Source organism: Lolium rigidum, chromosome 2, assembly GCF_022539505.1.
Source record: "Lolium rigidum isolate FL_2022 chromosome 2, APGP_CSIRO_Lrig_0.1, whole genome shotgun sequence".
Lineage (NCBI taxonomy): Eukaryota > Viridiplantae > Streptophyta > Magnoliopsida > Poales > Poaceae > Lolium > Lolium rigidum.
Genome location: NC_061509.1, coordinates 27223034 through 27230259, shown reverse-complemented (window position 1 = coordinate 27230259; position 7226 = coordinate 27223034).

The window sequence follows — 7226 nt, the reverse complement described above, 5'->3', positions numbered from 1 at the left end:
GATATTCAGGACCAACAAATTATGTGATGGCAAACAAAGAGAATGATTATAAGAGAACACTAGTAATGGAACAAACTCTGAAAGATAAACTAGTACCATTGTTTATTTAACATACATCTAAGCATCAGCAACACCCCTATTTAATAACCAAAAGAGATGGACGAACATGAGGGTGCCAAAAGAAAGCACTTGACCGAGCTACACACCATATCAGACTAAAACCTATGTATCTACATTCTACAAGCATTTTCATGATGAGAAGCAAACAACTACTTTAAAACCAAAATAACTTGAAGAGGAACCAAGTCCATCAGTCAGTAGCGAGTGGAACTAGTACTAAAGAACAAGAGAAGAACAACAATTTATGATGGATCTCACCAAGCATGTCTCGTGTTCCCCGACTGATGGAAGCAACCAAGTACACAAAAAAACAAGATAAAAAAGAGGAACTTCCAAAGATGGGGAAAAGAACCAAAGGGTGACATTGGAGGCCCGAATTAATAAATTAGTTGTCACCCAATGAGCTGCATGGTTAGTTGATCGCATGAAACCAAGGAAATTTTAAGGCTAGTTGTTGCCTATTTGCTGAGCTACGCATCAAACTAGCAACTATTTAGGATCCCCTTTGTGAAAGTATTAATAAAAAACTACTAAACTAAAGTTTAGTTAGCAATATTAACCAAAAAAATCGGCATAACCTCTCCACATTTTCAGACAGTCACATCTCACAACAAATAAGCAACAATATAAATGTATTGACCAAAGTCATTAAGCTAGCGAGGAAACACAAAGAGAAAGCACTGCTGCTAAAGAAATGACCTACTAGTTGATGCATTGCTGGGCACAACAGCCCTCAGAAATGTTCCATCAGAGCATGCACACGTCAACCTAGCATCACAAGCATCAGGTTCATGTCCACCAACCCATGGCCAAATCAGGACTATATAATTATAGATAATACCATCGAACACAGCATGACCTAGCAAAACATTTAATGGTGATCAAAAGCAAAAAATCACATCACATACTACGGTGTTAAGAGATTAAAAAAATAGCCATAAATAACTCACTGTTCTTGCTGGAGCTTTAAACACCCAATGCAAATGTCTTCATGGAAAACACAAACCTGAAATGAGTCCACGCAAGTCAAAAGGTTTCCACTCAGTTAATTTGTATACTACATAAGTGTAGCAGAAGATGCTAAATTAAAAGTGAATTATTGGTGCTTGCCCACTACACAAGAAAGAGTGCACTCTGCTGGTGCTTGCCAACCAATTATCATAAGTAATATCAGGAGACGTACACTGTAGGAATATAGGAGAACCATGTTCCTTTCAAGTGTACCTAGAGTCTCCCTTCATGGACTCCTTACCTTAATAAAACAGGCAAACAACAACATCAAAAACTCATTCTTGCTTGACTAGTCTAGATTAACCAGGATAATGAAAAACTGTGATGCGCATAGGGAAAATCGTAATGTAATTTTAGTAGCCATTAAGTACCTACCTGCAGAACAATGCTTCGTTCATACTGGCGGCAGCAGCAACAACATATATGCTGAACAACCAGACATCATAAGGCAATAGCCGATATTTGTGGCTTGACAGGCCATTGCTTGGTGAGTAGCTTCGTATGCTTTTTTTAGAACATCAGAAAATATTGAGTTTAGCTTTGATACCAACCCTGCGATACAAAACAGTGAACAACAAAATAATTACTGCCACGCTATTTATCATTCAAGAAAAACACTACAGGGTGAACATAGCACCAAGCAATGAATATAATACTAATGCACATAGATCCTAGGTTAGCAATTACAGTTCAGATGCTTGAAGATGTTACCGCTGATGTAGCAATCTGGTATCTGGTCCACTACGCCCATCATAAACGCTGACAAAAGTGCCATACGAGCCAGGGTCAAGAAAGCTAAGTGGACCCGACTCAATCTGTCACTAGTCTTCAAGTAAGTTATTGACCTGGACATCAGCCATGTAGAACTCCACATTTAGATGGTGTCCTTGTAACATAGAAGCCCGTCCAGCCTACTGGTAGCATCTAAGACTATACGAGCATGTTACTTGGACTACAGTCTCCAACACGCCCGTAACAAATTCATCAATGTCACTATCATCCCTCAACAGTCATCCCGCCTACATATGCCTTTCAGATTCCTCATCAATTCCCTAAGAAAATCGCAGTTTCACTTCTGAATGCACCAACTGAATTCTTGCTTTCTCCTGGAAAGAAAAATAAGGCATGTATAAGTATATGAATCACAAGGTATGGCTCATTAATAATTCTGAAGTTCACGATTGCACTCGGTTTGGGAACACAATTTTGAGAAATAACTCGTTTTATCTTCCTTTATTTTCTTCTGTAAGTATAGGCATTCTCTACCATCTAACACTGAATATCAGCTCAGTAGTGTGTACAACACAAGCAGACGTGAGAAAATCTAGCGAAATTACCTATTTGTGTGCTTCTAGGCTCTACCACTTGTACTAGAACCAGCCGTCTAATGAGTACCTTACGCTTTCTCTTTATTTCACCTTGAAATGATATATCATGGCATTCTATAATGCCTTAAAAGTGTATTTACGTTTCCAAGTCAAAGTAATGCAGTAAAAAGGAACAAAGTTACCGGCATTTTGTAATACTCAGAAAACACTATGTTCCTTCAGGCATTTTTATTGAATAAGAAAAATTACTTCCAGTGATAACTAAAAATAGGAAGTAAGGCGTACTGAGCATGGCAATATAACCAAGCTACATGAGAGTTTCCACTAGAAGTAACTTGACGGTTGCCGCCATGGCCTCTTAGTATTGCAAAACAAAAACGAGAGTTTCAACTGTAAACATCGATGCAGTAGGATATCTAAGTGATCCATCGTGGTGCATCAGCCACCTATAGGTTCTAGATGCTACTCTCACTTTCATAGGACACAAAAGCAGTCAATAACCACTCAAACATTAACCTGATTGAGTGAGATGAAAAGGAGGCATCAGAATAGCATACATCATAGTTTTCTTAGCTAGCTGCTCAAAGGAATGGAGAATTTTCTAGTTGTTCCTTGCAGATTCCTATGAGTTAAAAGATATCCTTTTTCCCTGACTTCATCCTTCAAATGTAGTCATCACGTTTGTCATCTGACTTGGAACTGAAAATAGAACTGAAAAGATACAAGATCAGTATCTTTGCCCCAGATTATAGAACTACTGCCTGACTAATGGAATGCTAATACATGAAAAAGAAATCTCAAATCTAGTTACCTGAATTTTGTTTTTGGCTCTACTTATCAGAATGTTCATCAGCCACCATCATATTGCGCTGCATTGATATCATCACATTCCACCATGATCAATATCTTCTCATATATGAACATACACCAATATCTTCTCATCCATAAACATATACCAATATCTCACCCAGAAAATCTTCTCACCAGGTTATAGCCATGTTCCTCCTGCATTGCAAATGCCTATCAATGTCAATATAGCATTTGAGACAATAGCCAAGTATGAAGAGCAAATGAATTAAGACATGTCTTAATAAAGAATTGCACATTTCAAAACTTGCAGTGCCTGAACTAAAATACATGGCGGTGTATCTTGGTATTTATCCCCTACAAACGAGTCTACTTGCATGGTCGATCTTATGTATGTACCTGCTAGCTAGTTGCTCATATATTCAAGATATTGATGGAAGGCTCCCATTCACCCCTCTGAACTAAAAAAGAAAGCTCCAAATTACCAAAAGGCAACACTTAAGCAAAGAATTAAGGTTTTAGTTGTGATGTTGGAAACCCACTAAGAATTAATACTTAACACATGAGTAAATCAACGAAGAAAAGATAATTGGGTTTTCTATGATCATGCTAGCTAGCTGCTCATATATTTAAGACATTGATGGAAAGTGGGCAGTGCAACTACGATTGCTCCGAAAAAAGGCATTTTTATCTGAAGAATCATGAAAGGATCTTTAATATGCAACTGCACTCTTTGGAGCCCCAAAATTGGTCTTGACACACACAAATACAACCAAAAACTTCCAATTTTGATGCAATGGAACAACATGGCCTGGGTTCAAATGAAATAGGTCAAACAATTGTGCCTCGTAAGGATCAAAGAACAATTACTGTAGATATTGAAATGAAAATGAAATTACTGTGCGTTGCATTCCTTTGTCCTGACTACATCCTTCAAATATAATCATCACGTTTGTCATCTAACTTGGAACTGAAAAAGTTACAGATCAGTATCTTTGCCCCATATTATAAAACTAACTGTCTGACTAATGGAATGCTAAAAGAAGACCATTTGCTACCTCATCCCAGACCATCCGAAATACATCTAAAAAAAGACAATCCGAAGTAGCAGTCCAAAAGTAAATCCAGTATGCCTCCAGACCCTCAAATAATGTACCCTCGAGGATCCAACCATACAAGGCAAGATCATTTTTTTTTCAGAAATGCATGCCTCCAGCAAGATCCTGGATTCAGAAAAGATAGAGGAGTCTCGCGTCGGGCGCAGAGCAAGTCGGCGGAGATGGAAAGAACGCAGCCGGGCCGCTGTGTCGGCCGCCCTGCTGCGGCGGAGGGGCCCTGTTGCGCGCCCGCGAACAAGAGGCGGCGCACCTCCCGTCGGCGAGTCTTGGGAAGCGAGGGACGGTGGAGGCGGTGGGTGAGAAGGACGGACGTGGACGGGATCGGAGGCCCTCCATCTCCAGGGCCAACACTGCTTGAGAAGCTACCGTGCGTATGCTCGCGTAGATGGCGTGCTGCTCGTCGTGGTGCACGGCTCGCCAAACGCCGCACGAACCCGACCTCCAAGGCGTTGAATCGCGCGGCTGGTGCTGGCCGTCAGGGTCGATGGAGAACCAGCCGATCTTGGTAGGATCTGATGGTGGGGGAGAGTAGGGATCGGCATTGCGAGAGAGATGGAGATTGGAGAGGCGGCGGCAAGATCAGGGGGTGGAGGTTGCAGGAGATTGGAGAGGCGGAGGCAAGATCAGGTCCAATACAATCGGCCCAATTAGAATTTTTGTCGCCAAATATTTCGAGAGAGAAACAATCGCGCGCGCGGTTTTGTTTGCCTGAGTCGTCATAGATGCTGCCTTGATTCGGTCATCTTTAGCTAGCTAGCACTCTCCCTATTGGCTCTTTGCACCATCATTTTCTTTTCACCATGCGAGTAGGTCTTGCTGATATTGGTCTATTAGTAGTTTTCGTAAATAGATTTCCGATCTGATTTTTTTTGGAGATATTTCAGTTAGTTTCACGAGTGTAATCAATTGATTGATAGACTCGATGTTTTCTTCTATATGTGCCGGGTCATTAATTATTCTAGGCAATATATCTAGCGAGTTGGCTCTCGCTTCAATGACAAACCCGATGTACCACTTAAGTGTACAGAGGGAGCAAACTAAAATAAAATAATCTTATTGTCAGTGAACAAATGCTCACCCTTATATATCAAATGGTGCAACACACAAACACGTCACCTAAAAGCTGGAATGCTCGTATAAAAGTGCATGGTAAGCTTGATGTTGTGAGGTATGCCCCCTGACACGTCGATGGCCAACGACATCGGGACCTGGGCACAAATGTGACCAAAGTCCACACCAACACGACAAAACATCACACATTGTAGCCACCACCCCGTGAAGACCACCCTGTTGCGTCGTCATCGTCATCGTCTTGACATCCAATGTTTGCTCAAGACGACAGACGATGCATGTCCCATACACCCAGCATGCAAGCCTAGAAGAGCGGGGGCGGGGTGAATGGTATCCCATAGAAGACCACGCCAGTGCCACCTTGTAGTGGGCGATTTTGAGTTGTCATAGGTCTGTGCCCTACAACGAGATTGAGGTCGTGCCCGAAGCGACCTCGCAGGCGGCCGTGGCGCTGGCGTTCCTGGCACCAACGGTGATCCACAAATGTATTTAGTAGCAAGCAATTAGCAATCATGTGACGTAGCTCCCACACGCTAGCACACGTGCTCAGCTCTTGTTGGTGTAAACTAACCATGGCTATCTTGGCTCCTTGACAACATTCATCTAAATTAATATTTTCTGCTCAAATAAAATTCCTTAATTAATACTTTTGCTTATTTCTAGCTCTAGCCTAGAATATCGGTAGACCATATTACGTATGAATGCATGCATGCAAGGTCACCATTTTGGTATATGCTAACAAAATAAAAATATACAATCTGTAGCATTTACATAGAAATGAATGTCTACAACAATCTTCTCCCGCCAAGACAAGTTCATCGAGATGCACGTGTCCAGACGTGCACAATCAGAGTTGATCTAGAGTCCGCTCATAAAAGATACCATCTCACCGACTCCTCGCGCCAAAATAGGGCAGGACTGCTTGCACCTATACCTAATTCTAAGTTTTTATTGGCTTTTACTCATTGCCTCTAACATTATATACTCCCTTTGTCTCATAAAAGATGTCTTAACTTTGTTTAAATGTAAGTATATCTAGAAAATATTTAGTGTCTAGATACATCCAAATTTAGAAAAATCTAAGATATGTTTCATTGATTGAGGGGGTACCGAGATTAGTACTCCATGATAAAGATCTAGGATTTCTGAAGTCTTTTCATGTTATTCATGTGTTCCATTGCTTCACGACCCCCATAATGCAAATATGCCAACCTTTTATACAAAGTGGTGATTTTATGTGCCTATATTCTTGTTTGGTGATATAATATATTGTTGGAACAAGTCCTACTAAAAAGAGACCAAGTTTTTACACGCATCGGTCTGGTTGCTTTGATGTGAGAGTTTTGCACTTCAAGTTAGGAGATTTCAGGCGAGCTTGTCTTGTTTGTGAAGTAAGTGACGCTTCAAAGTTTATATTGCTAGTTACTCTTTACAACAACCTTATGTATGTTTGCAACCGTTTTTCACATGCATTCACTACCCCCTTTTCTATGGCTTCCAAAATGGAATTACGGTAACTTTTCATACAAAGTGGTGATCTTATGTAACTTTAATCTTTGTTAATGATATACAATAGAGAAAAAGAACATGACCAAGTCAAATGGAAGCCAATTCAATACAAAATATGGTGTCATTTGTTTGAAGAAGGAGTTTTCCACTAATCCAAAAACTTCGAGCAATTGGTGTTTGCCCAAGTACCAATTCAAAGTTTGTAACTAGAATTTTCTCTTTATGCTAACCTTTTATACCCATATTATGTATCATGCAAAAG